The 12,728-nt window shown below is 40.3% G+C and overlaps 1 protein-coding gene across 3 annotated transcripts in view; it reads left to right on the forward strand.

Annotated features, from left to right (window-relative positions):
* The window catches only part of mafa (MAF bZIP transcription factor a), an 84,269-nt gene extending 76,061 nt beyond the window's left edge, over positions 1-8,208 (forward strand). For all 3 annotated transcript variants that reach the window (XR_004327835.1, XR_004327848.1, XM_032505691.1), the window contains one exon: positions 2,396-8,208. The gene's annotated coding sequence lies outside the window, so the exon portion shown is untranslated. The remainder of the gene's footprint in view (positions 1-2,395) is intronic.
* The last annotated feature ends 4,520 nt before the right edge of the window (positions 8,209-12,728 follow it).

Consider the following 12,728-nt stretch of genomic DNA (forward strand, 5'->3'; position numbering starts at 1 on the left):
CTCCTTCAGCCTTACTCCCACCCTTTCTATTGCTCCAGCTTTTTCACTCTCATTCCAAATCCTTCCATCACAAAGATGTATTGAAACTGAGAATGCATTAGGATGATTGGGAAGCTGACAAATTAAAAAGGAAATACTGTATTTTTTGCAGGGAAAAGCTGTAAATGTGGTACAATAAACAACAGTTTTAATCTTATATGGCGTGTGTGAAATATTTACTTTAGATAGGAGTGTGCAGGAGTGTGTTTGGGAATAATCCATTTAGCTTTTAATGTTTGTATGGTTTGTTCCTGACATCAAGGTTGCTGGTTTAATTGAGCATGTACTGGACCCAGGGCTGAGAGAGCAGGCAGGAGCATCGATAAACTATGAAATGGTTCCAATATGGCCAATCGATGAGGCTTTGTGAGCAGCTCTCTTGGGGCTTTGATTTTCCTCTCAAACAACAATCCAGGATCTCTGCTCTTCAAAGGCAAACTCCATCTTTGCTGTTATTGTTGTTGTTCCTTCCCCCGTGTTTGAGTGATGTCACTGAGGTCGATTTTATCCATGTCCATAAAGGCTCTCCCACACTTGAATCACCCGGGAGACGGCTTCTGCTGGTCTGTGCAATGGTAACAACAACCAATAAAGGTCAATCTCCCATGGTAATGGCCAATTGGGTTTGTTCCCATTATTGGCCCTCTGATCCATGGTCAACAGATGGAGAGCTACCATCTCTGACACAAGTTACACTCCAACCTTAAAGAGGCTCAGCTTTGTCTCCAAGCACTGTTGTGGGATTCCACTCTTTCCCTCAGTCTGTGTTAGCCAGCACATCAGTCCATCATGTGCAGCTCCTGTATAAGATTAACCGTCGCAGTAGTATCACAGGAGCGCTGCCAGTGAGGGCTAACTGTCTAACCATTTCAGCTAATTGTCTCATTAATGATTCACCGGTGTTAGGAGGCTCCAGCACTTCGCTGTGGGGAGCAAATTGTTCTGATTGGTTTGCCTCTGTCAATTATTGATGAGGCAGTGAGCTGAAGTGCTAACACCTGGCTTTGGAGGTCCAAATAGCCCTGCATTCCCATCACATACTCAGTTATCACACACCCTGGGACCACATTCAGACTTGAATGCTTGGAGTCTTGACTGTTGCTGTTATCTGGGAGTGGATGTAGCATGCCCTGGGGGCAATGGCTGTGATCTCAGTTGTGAGGATATTAGCTCATAGAACATGGCTCACTGCTGCGCAAAAGGTGGACAAAACAGAGACATATAGCTTGCAGTTATTTGTGCTGTGGTGGTGAAAGGCACTCAGGGATACTGTCACATGGAGAGAGGCCATTGAGAAAATGAGTGTGTGTGATGATACCACAAATGACAGTAATATTGGAAATAACTGTTGATAATACTGTAATACTGTTAGGAATTAAATTATAGTCTTGACTCTATCCTTTATTAACATAAGTTGAACAAGTTGTCTCTAGCTCTTTTGCAATACTAAAAGTGTGTTGGTGATTATAAAAGTTAAACAACTTATGGCTAATAAATAACACCATCTTTGGAAAAAATCATCAGTGTATCCAACTAAGATAATAATTTCAGATTCTACTGGTCTGAGTGGAGCTGTAACACTATGCAATGCAATGTCAATACCTGCTTTGTTTATGGTGATTTATAATAGGTCCAGGCTAGGCACCTTTACAGTAGGGTCATGTAATTGGATCTACAGTAGATAGTAGCTGATTCCACTATAGTCTGTGTCTAATGGCCCACCCACAAAGTGCTCCTTCTGGCTACATGAATCATCCTTACACAGTGCACAAGCTGCTGAGGGGTCCCAACAAACTTTGTGCATTCCAAGACACAAAAACAGAATAATGAACAGTGTTTTGTGAGTGAAACAAACTGAATAATAGAAGGATTTAGACATGTAGTAGATTCATCCACACTGAACTTGCTCGTCTCTCCTTGGCCCTAATTGAAGTTGATTAAAGAGTCACCCCCTATGCTGACGCCACTGTCACTCTGAATCTCAGCCAACTGGGCTTGCCATGTACACTCACAGGGTGGTCACTCTGCCTTTGTTTTTACACTGGCACCAGTGACAGCGGAGCCAACTCCCCCCCACAAATACTGTGACTGATTCACTGTGTGTCACCATAAACTCTGGACTGGGGGATGGAGTTTAGAGGGTTCTGTATAGCTCACAATGTGGACTTCACTCATTGCCCCATGGTGCACTTTATGTGTCTGCGTGTGTGTGCGTGCGTGTGTGTAGGAATGGAATCACTACACTAAATCGTGTGAGAGAATTGTTGTCGAGGTCACACTTTGATGCCTTCTTTTTCTTTCCTTGTCTAACCCCTCCTCTCTTCTCTTCCCTCCAACTTTCTCTTTCTGTTAACAGATAACCCAATGACTGAGCAGTGATGACATCAGACCGGCTGACCAATTGCACGAAGACACCTACAAAGCACAACGTTCAAAAATAACTTCACTGAAGAACAAAAGACAAGACCCGCTGAAATTCCTACAGTGAAATTCTTGAAAGCCTCTTACTACTCCTGATTCTCTCCCTAATATTTTACCTCCAGCTTTTTTCTACAAAACACGAAAGAAAAAAAAAGACTCATACTCCTGAGATGGTTGACAATGTCAGATAGATACACTGGAAGGACTATTTTCTCTTCGGTGGGAAGATCATTAATGCATGCCTCTGTAAATAGATCATAATAAAACCCTATTCTTATTCCTAATATAGGAAACATAACAAGTCATTCTCATCAACACCATAAACCTTCATGTCTGTGGATTGAGTACTCATGGTTCAATATTTTCAATATAAAATAAGTATTCTTCTTATCTCCTCAGAGACCATGTACTTATCATTTCCAATATCATTTCTCTACTCTTTGGAGTTATTTGGACTGTAAAAAGTGTACTTCGTATTCTTCTTATTCTCTTTACAGAACAGCCTAGTCTTCCTCTCCAATATCCACACTAGAACATGTAAATAGAGATGAATGAGGACAACAGCATGGAACAGACTTTAGTGTATATTTACCACTCCCCTAGTAGATCACAAATCGCAATATGTGGATAGTTCAGTTAACCATTTTAAAAGTTTAAAATACTTGAACTTGTTTTCTTATAGTTAAGACATAGTCCTAGGTAACTGGACTTTTCCTATGTATTTAAATAGATGCATAAAGACATTAGCTATACGTAATGATATTATTTGACTACCTTAGGGCCTTAGGGTAGTCAAGGCAGCAATCCATTTGGTATCATCAATCAGTTCCATCAGTTAACAAATGTCAAAATGAGAGGAAAAGACAATTCACTAAAGCCAGTCCCAGTCTACCTTGGTACTACTAAATGTTATTTTTTAACTTTTTGTATTGTTTTATATTGTTATTTACACTTTATGCCCCAGTACCCTACCTATTTAATCTTTCCCATGGCAATAATAGCCCTCTCCTTCCACATGTGTGGGTTGTAACTGCTGTGGCGAAGCTGCTGTTAACCTGTGAGGGCCATTTTTTTCTTTGCATTGTTTGATACGGTGCTCTGATCCTGAGCCTACAAATGGGAGAAAAGAACACTTTATTGATTGCAATGTAGACACGAGGACTCTGACCTCCGTCTTCCATGGACTACGAAGATAACCAAATGGACTGACAGATAATATGCCAAGCCAACGAAGAGACAACCTCACAGGTTACCCCGTCACTGGAGAAGACAGAAAACCTTTGCATGGACAACAGGGAAAATACTAGTTTGTTGAACACCTCATCTCCACTTCTGCATCCTCTACCTCTCACTGTGTGCTGTGCATCTACATTAGGAAACCATGACTTATCTGGGACTCTTCTACTATCTCAACAGCCCATGTCAATACTGCATGTTCCCAGAGCCTCATGAGAAAAGTGTCCATTCTTATGGATGCACATTGCGATGGGGAAAAAAAACAAACACTGGTTCACTTTGACACCAACGCACCCTCACATTGGAGCGCATCATTAAACAGCGCTCAAATATGTTGCTGTATATATGTACAGTGTATCCCTTATAAATAGTCTCAGATGCTGTACTTTGCATGTTGACTTGTAGATGGTACGTGACCATTACTCATAAAAGAGGTTGCGCAGGTAGGCCTAGTCACTCTTTTTTGAGATTGACTCTCTAAGCCAATGCAAGCTCTTTGTCAGCTTTGCATCTACTTATTTTTGGTAACAAACACAAACCACAAAATAAACTGTTTCACAGCCCCCGTTTCTATTGTGAAAGGTCCTCTTCAGCCAAACAGCAGCACTGATAGATTCTACACTCTTTGAAGGAACACATAACCTCGCCTTTGATGTCAGACAGAACCTGGTCAAAGTGAGCGTGGGTAGGAGAGAGAGGAGAGAAGGCAAACTGGGGCGCTCCAATTAAGTGGCAGCACACAAAGTGGCATGGGGCATCCTTCCAGCAACTGTCTATTCATCCTATGTCAAAGGGATTTGCACATCTCAATGAGTCTACGCACTGCCAGAGAAGTCCGAGAGCAAAGTTGAGAAAGGCAGCAAGGCTGGAGAGAAAGGATAGGAAAGGAAAAGAGACTATTTTGACCAAAATTTACGCTTGTACCGAGCTTATATACAAATATTCTCCTTGTCTGTCTATGAACAGATGGCCTATATAATATTCTTTTCTGATCGGCAGCCACCTTGGAGAGTTCAATAACCCCTTAACCTCAAACTGTTAGACCGTTATGCAGCTCTCTGGGCTGTCGTGACCTCACGTCCTGTCTGAGGTTAACACTGTGTTAATGAGCATGCCCTCAGCTCTACCAGATGTTCAGCCCTGTGGTTAAATACCTGTTACCCTTCTATACCAATGGTTCTTCAATGCCTGTCCACAACAGCTGTACTCTTTCACAGATGCAGCTCCAGTAACAATTTAACATGTGAAAGATCATGTTAAGTAGGGAGAAATTAGATTAGAACTGTGTACAAGAGGTGAGTTTCCCGTTTTACAGAACATAATCAAACTGATCAAATTCTAGTCTATGCACTGTATATCAAGAAATTTGTAATTTAGAATACAGGTAATGTAGATTAATTAATTTGTATGTCCACTTATGCGGGCAATTTAAATGAAGAAATCTTCTTAATTAAAATACTGTCAGGGTACACTGTATCAGATGAGGGTATTTACAGTCAACATGTAAACAAACTTGAAATTAGGACTTATGACATAGCAGTGATGACTTAAAGAAGATTTATATTACAGGAAGGATGAAGATGTCAGTCAAACATGAGACGATGTATGTGGTAGGAAACAAGACATTGAGCAAGTGCTTGTCTTCTCTGAGCCTCAAGGCTTTCCACTTTTTTAGAAGTCAAACAAAACTCCATTCCTGCACAGCTGCAGGCAGTGTGTGACAGGTTGATTTGTTTTTCTCTGCTTTTGAATGCAAGTACTACATTGCCCTGATAGTCAGGGAGCATGTCTGTTTTATCTGGCAATGACAGTGACCAGGGTCAGCAGCACACATATGTAAATATGCAGTGATGTACATGTTCATAGACAGAATGTGTAAAAGTGCACCAAACCCCCCCCCACACACAACACACACACACACACACACACACACAAACACACACACACACACCATGCTAATATAAACAGCAAGGCTGTATGTAAACAGATCGTCAACATAATGGGATTGTTCAGTGTGCAAACAATAAGCTGTTAGCGTAATCACAGGTCAAAGATATATTACCCAAAAGGCCACGCTGGAGGTATATTAACATGATGGATATGTGGGAGAGAGGAGGGGGGCAGGGATATGAAAGATATAGAGCGCTACCGACTCAGATATACCCCCTATTGGGCCCTGTCCGCAGCTTCTCTCTCGCTCCTCCACCTCCCTCGTATGGGCCCCACTTAATCAGCCTTCCTCATTCTCTTTTTGCTGCTTCCCCTATTCACCCACCTCCTTTTTAGACACTAGGTCCTTACCTTTCTTTACCATTTCCCTGCTCTAATACCTCAACCCTACCTCATTCCCTCCTCCCATTTCTCTTTTTTTCCGGGATGGATATAATCTGTTTCAGCAAGCGATCCATTCATCTCTGAGGTCAGTGTGGGAGCCGGATAAAGCAGCTCCACAATCTTGTTTTTGGATTAAGCAAAAGATGGTGTGGGTGAGCAAAAGAGCATGGATAAGACAGGAAGACAGTATGACAGTATTTTTGTAGCATCAAGTTAGAGATAGAGATAGATCTACACACCCATGCCCTTTATCTCTACTTTACCATGTTAAAAGCACCATGCTTGTGTGTCTCAATGAGTAGAAGCACACTAGTGCCATGTCAGTCAAGATAAATCCTGTGTAGCTTACTCCATTGTACATTCATCTTAGTAACTTATCTCCGCTTTATTTGATTACCATCTAGCCCATTCTCTCAAATGGTTAATAAGTATAAGTCTCCTGACTAAACACTCCATTAGTGTCATCATTGGCTAGCTTGTGTGTTTGTGCGTGTGTGTGCGTGTGTGTGTGTGTTGCGTACATTTGTGGACAACTGGGGTAGATACACATTGGAGCCAAGTAACAGAGTAAACATAGAGGCAGAACACTGGGGAGAAAAACAACCTGCAAGACAGACATTCGGTGCAAAGGTGCCTATCTGATGACAGTAACTGGCCCCATTGACTTTTGGTTCAGATGTGGTTTAAAGGGCAACTATTATATAGCATTTCAATGTCAGCATGTCATTCAAGTGACAGCCTTTGATGTGTTTGATTGCTAACTTGTAGCCAGCAGTGAGATAACTATGGAGGTCCATATTTATTGTACTGACATTACAGAAGTCTCTTGTTAGCATCTTGTAAGCTACTCTTACAAAGTGACGCATGCGCAACTCACATCTGCACTTGTCGAAAAGAGATGCATGCGCAACCCCCATCTGCCCTTCTCTCACATCTGGTAGTGACACCCTGTTTCATAAGGGGGTAAGCCAGCCTTGACAAAGCGTACCTCCTATGGAGCCATTTTGGTGCTATCAAGCCATTCCCCGCCGAGGCATTCCATTGATTGCCAATCATTTTGGCATCACTTTGGCAGCAAATAACTTTTATCTGAACCGTTTAAAGACTTTATTTGTCCATTGCTTATATCTAAAGAAACACAACAATTTTAAAAGGCTCATCACCTTGTACCTCACGTTATGACCCCGTAGCAGACGTATTTGTAAAAATAGGCTAATGATTGTATCATAACCATACAACTTGCTGTCGCAAAGTCGACAAATTACCATATTGTCAGGACAAGCTCGCAGGCAGTTTCGACTTACATTAGCTGTTTTAGTTTAATTACTACTACTTATGTTAGATTGCATTTTAGTTAGCAATAATTAGCCTGTGCCTATGTTCTCTCCTTACATATACCTGCTCTACGTCTCTGCGAGATTGGGAATGATAGATATTCTCTTGGCAGAGCTACCAGAAGACTGACTGACAGGTTGCTCATGTCACATCTATGTCTTCAAGCTCAGTTGGAGGCTGCGCAGTTATGCTCAGCCATTGTCCATTTCTCATACTGTCTAGGGTCTTTCACTAGTTGAAGCAGGAGTTACTGCAATGGAGTACATAGCAGGAGTTTGTAATGTTAAATATTACCAATAAAGGCTTCTAAACCAAATATTACACAACCGAACATGTTCCAGCAGTAAATTGATCGGAATTTGGGGAGAAATGACCAGCATTCGATAAGATTACAGCTATGTCGTGTTAGCATGCAACTGCTTAATAGTTAGCGGCATTCTAACTTGAGATTGTAGTGGAACAAAGCAGCACTTCCTATCGTCAAAAGAATAAAGGCAGATAAGACTTCTGAACCAAACATTACCCAATCTGACATGTCTCAGCAGTAATGCAACCCGGAATTGGGGAAAATTTAACAACATTGGCAGCCCAGATGACATTGTTTATTGCCGTTAGCCATGTAGCTACTATAGTTAGCAGTGGACACTTAATAGAATATAGAAGCAATTTCTACAATCAAAATAAAGGCTTTTAAACCAAATACTACATAAACTGAAAATGTTTCAGGAGTAATGTGACCCGGAATTGGGGAGCATTTAACGACTCTGGCAGCCAAGATGACATATTTTACTGTCGTTAGCATGTAGTTACAGCAACAATGTTAACACCGCAGTGGCTTAAAAACAGAAAAACACTCCAGTCCTGCCTACTTGGATCAAAATCATAGCAGTCCAGTTTACAGCTGCGTAAGACTTGGGCGAGAGTAAAAACTGTTTACTCAAGGATTTGTCTACAATACTGTACGTTTACCTCATTATTTAAGGTAACATGAAAATCCAACATTATGACATTGTAGATATGACAGAAAAGTATATTACGTCCCCTTTAAGGGTTTCGTATGGATAAGCAATAAAATACAACACAGTAATAGAGATGAATCAAGATGACCATAGAGATACAATGTCTAAATATTTTATAAATATTTGTTATTCAATTTCAACCAGGCCTACCAGTAACAATTTCATTTTGACTAGTAAGAATGTAAAAATAGAATAGAAAAATTTGAAATGGGAATATATCATGGGAAAAAAAGCCACCAGCGGCTCTCTTACCAACTCTAAAGTATAGAAACATGCAGAGCTTCACATCCATGCTCTTTTGCTCTCTCTCTTTAATGCACATGCACACAAATACATGTGTATCTAATAGGATGCCATGATTAACAGTGACCTCAAAACAGACAAGGTTGGGGTAGTGGGAGTTGGGTCAAGGGGGAAAGGATTACAGTGAGGCAACCCGTGTCAACTGCTCTGCTTTATTCCTGACCTCCAAGCCGACCCGAGACTCGAGAAAAATGTATGAGCCCAACTTAATGTGTGTACACCCTGACATTACTAAATTAATTACTGACTTGTTTGGGAATTTTGACTTAAAATAACTTGTAAAATGCTTAAAATGTAGCATTTAAAGCAACACAGATTTGAATTTAGAGATAGAGTGGTTGAGGGTTGTTCAAATAGACAGACAGCAGTAAAGAGAGAGCAGACTTCCTTCTGTCACATAGCTAATGACAAGGATGTATTATACAGCCTTTAAAGCCCTTACTCCCACCGCACTCTGGCCTGCGCATAAGCTTGTTCTTTGGGTGAGCAGTTAGCCATCAAGCCTCTCACTGAGATGAGATGGGCTCCCAAGAAGATTTGGGGGGGAAATCGGATTAACCAAAATGCCTCAGTTGGAGTACATGCTTTGGTTTGGCCTCAGTTTTATACTATTGATAAATGCTGTAAACCAAATCTATAGCATCTGATTAGGTAATGGAGGAAAAGACATCCGTTAAGCAACCATTAGCTGTGGTGAAATAGCACATTCCTTCACATAAGGGTTGTACGTGAATGTATCAAAACACAAACAGAATGGGTTTTCCATAAGCAGCAAGGACTTTTACAAATACCCAATGCCACTATAGAAATAAATAAATAGGGAAATAATAAATTGCCAAAAGCTGTGGACATGTGGCATTTCAGCCTGCACCGTTTAGCTGTGCAGTCTGGTTTCTGACAGCTTGATTTAGTCTCTTGCACCTGCGCCAGAAAAGAGAGAAAATTAACGGCAGGAATAAAAGCTTAACTAGATTCCAATCTGCCCGCTTTGAAACACTATTGATGAAGCTAATGTATATGGAAAACACAGAATGGACTTTCTGGTAGCCGTACCAAGCTTATTGTGATCGTGCAAAGACGGTGTGCACTCATTCAGGGTCAGGCACACTGGGATGTAAGGAAGACAACAGCATTGATTTGATTTACCATTACACTCTGCCCATCTGAGCCTGGTTATGCTTTGGGGGGACATTAAGGTTTGTCTTTAGGGTGTAAAACAGAGATTAAAGTGGCTCGAGGGGAGAAGCTAGGCTGCATGCTGTTCCCCCTGCTGTGAACAGGGTGTAATCCTTCAGTTTCAGAGAAGTGAAAAGTTTACAGAGTCCAGAAAGTTACGCATACATCCCTTGTGGGCCCCCTACAGAGCAGAGAGTGTGAGACAGCAGGGGATAACCATATGCTATCAAAGTGTTCTTCAAAGCTCCTGTCTTTAGTCCACTAAATTACACAGTATCATCACATATACCTGACAAAAATAGACGAGAAATAATCATGCAGCTCAACACACTAACAGAAAAAAACAATACATTCCTTTGAAATATGTGAAATGCGTTGCCTTTGAACTGTATTTTTTCTGGAATGACTTTGTTTAAACTTTGTTGAAACACTAGCCATCTCCCAACAGTGTGAGCCCACTCATGATTTTGTATTTACATTGTTTTTAAAAGGGACAATTAAACATATACAATTCCTATCACAATAAACCCCTTCTCTGTTCCTTGAGGTTAATTTGTGCTAACCCCTTATTTCAATTGTACTGTAGTAAATGTCCACATCATTTCCCACACGGGCCTGGTGGACGGGTTTGATTATCCAAAGGTAGGCCTTGGTTCACTACGTTATTGTCAAAAGGGTCGTAAGCTGCAGTAACAGCTTCTAGGGTCTTATTGCTATGGCAATCAGCCCCTTGCCACTTGGCCTCCTTGACTCCAGTCAGAGATAAGCTTTATGGGAAATCACATTAACATACTCCTGCAGTCACCTCTCTTCTTTATCAAAGACAGTTCCGTGGAATCAAGTGTTCATGGACCCCCAGTGAGGGTACAGTGCTGCTGATTGCCTATTTTAGAGGTTGAGTGTAAATGAGCTGAAGGTGGACAAAGAACCTGTAGCAGTGGGGGGAAATAAGGATGTAATATTGATTTTATTTTCAATAAATGAGCAATTTCTTTAATGACTGCAACCCACCATGAGCTAGACTACAAATACGGTCTGGATCTAAATATATCCATTCTTTGTACAAAACCGGACACTACTATAACGTAAGAGATGTAAAATATGCATATAGACATTATGTAGCATTGTAATTTGTAATTTAGTCTGTTAGCTTAACTGTAAACAGTAGGTTACAGAAATTTCCTTTACCGTCTTACTCTTTGTGTTACACTGATCCTGTTAACTAAGTTGTCTAATGGATGTATTTTTGTTTTTGTTTTTTTCTTTCATGTGTTAAGTTAACATGGGGATATTCCTGTGGCTATGAACGACACTATAGGATTACAAAAAATACTGAGTTGTCAGTAGTGTGCGGCTGCTTACAGGCTGATCACTGGTGAAAGATGCTTTCAGTATGTCTGCAATGATGGATGGTGATAGCCCTGTGTCTTTGTACACATCAGGGGGCCCTACTGTTGTCACTGGACAGATAGAGGGAGCACGAAAGAGAGAGATGTAGCCGCAGCTTAATGTCCTTCTCTGGTGCTGTGCATGCTCTTTCCTATTTGTTTTTCCCTTCACGGCACGGTTAACATCATAAATTAACCTTTCCAAGCCCCCTGTGCTCAGAGACTGGCGTGCAATACAGACAAAGGGAAATAAATAGATCCGTGTTATGCAATGCAGTAGCACTGGTCAGAGACATAGCCAGTTACAGAGTTAAGGTATTCCTTTTTCAGTGATAGAGAATAAAACAAAACACTTTCTTCAGTCAAGCAGACATTCTATTTCATATGCATGTCCTGTGTACTCGGCAAATCGGTATGAGGCTGCTTTTTTGTTCTCCATCCTAGAAATGTAAATGAAACATGAAAGAAAATGTATTGTAGATCATTCTCTTCTTAGTTCAAGTCTGTAAATAGGATGTAAATACCAAACAGCTATGCATGCTAATATACAAGCAATTTGTTCAGGTACTTTTGTAATCCAGACTTCTCATATGGCATGTAATGATGAAAAAATTGAACATAAAAAACATAATAAATTGTGAACACGGATATGGTTTGTAAACAACTTCAAAAGTGGAAACTATATGTCTTTGCTCTTAATGTTTTCTTACTGATAACTAATGCATTGGCCTGCCATTTACTACAGTGCTCTGCTCATGTTACCTGTTATCTTTTTTATGCTTCATAAGGTAGGGCTGAGGCAAAAAGGACCATAAATCACTGGTTTGTGGATTAGTCAGGTCAGGGGAAAAGAAGGTGAGGGGAAGGATGGATGTCTGACCATACTCTTTGTAGTTTTTTTCATTCCCACTGCACGTTCACATGCATACAGTTAAGAATGAATTACATATCCTTAGTGTCTAACACAACCAACATAATGCAATGGCAAAATCGTTGCTTAAAAGCAGTAGAAAATGGGCTGCCATTTGACTCAAGTGTGCTGTTATTTTGAAATGGCATATACAGTATTTCTTTCTGATAAATGAACTCATAACCATTACACAAACTATAAAGCTAGTAAAACATGCAATTTTGAATTATTCCAAAATCCCCAAATGACGATTTGCAAGGGAACGACATTTTGAAAACTTTCGCAATTTTTTTTTCTTCTCATTTCTAATACTATGTGAAGTGAAAATGATGATTATATATATATATATATATATATATATATATGCCAAATTTGCCTCTGCCCTAGCAACTGTAATGTGGCATTTTATGAAGATAATGATGGAGAAAGTAGGGAGAAATCTTTTTGGTTTCTAAGAGTGTTTATTTTCAACCATGTTAGAACCATGTTAAATCCCTAGGCGCTCATGGTAGATGGAAGTGTCTAATTTTTAACCTGTGCTAAAGATATTTTAAATTTAATAAATAA

Source organism: Etheostoma spectabile, chromosome 1 (genome assembly GCF_008692095.1).
Source record: "Etheostoma spectabile isolate EspeVRDwgs_2016 chromosome 1, UIUC_Espe_1.0, whole genome shotgun sequence".
NCBI lineage: Eukaryota > Metazoa > Chordata > Actinopteri > Perciformes > Percidae > Etheostoma > Etheostoma spectabile.